Genomic DNA, 509 nt, shown 5'->3' with positions numbered 1-509 from the left:
CGTGGGACGAGCTGATGCCGCTCGAGTCGGCCTACCGGCACGCGCTGGACCAGTACAGCAGCGAGCACTGGGCGGAGAGCGTGGGCTACTTGGAGATCAGCCTGCGGCTGCACCGCCTGCTACGGGACAGCGAGGCCTTCTGCCACCGCAACTGCAGTGGGGCCCCGCAGCCCGAGCCCACCGCCGGCCTCGCGCGCTACCCGGAGTTGCGCCTCTTCGGGGGCCTGCTGCGCCAAGCGCACTGCCTCAAACGCTGCAAGCAGGGCCTGCCGGCCTTCCGCCAGTCGAAACCCAGCCGCGAAGTACTGGCGGACTTCAGCGCCGAGAGCCCTACAAGTTCCTAGCAGTTAGCCTACTTCAAGGCAAATAATCTTCCGAAAGCCATTGCAGCTGCTCACACCTTTCTACTGAAGCATCCTGATGACGAGATGATGAAGAGAAACATGGCTTATTACAAGAGCCTGCCCGATGCCGAGGACTACATTAAAAGATTTGGAAACCAAGTCGTA

At 61.3% G+C, this 509-nt stretch overlaps 1 pseudogene; it reads left to right on the top strand.

Annotated features, from left to right (window-relative positions):
- The first annotated feature begins 5 nt into the window (after positions 1 to 5).
- On the top strand, positions 6 to 503 carry LOC105000504 (annotated as a pseudogene).
- Positions 504 to 509: the final 6 nt, after the last annotated feature.

Source organism: Bison bison, unplaced genomic scaffold (assembly GCF_000754665.1).
Source record: "Bison bison bison isolate TAMUID 2011002044 unplaced genomic scaffold, Bison_UMD1.0 scf7180017563576, whole genome shotgun sequence".
In the NCBI taxonomy this organism is placed as follows: domain Eukaryota; kingdom Metazoa; phylum Chordata; class Mammalia; order Artiodactyla; family Bovidae; genus Bison; species Bison bison.
Note: the sequence above shows the minus strand (reverse complement) of the source record. Positions and strands in the feature narration are given on the sequence as shown.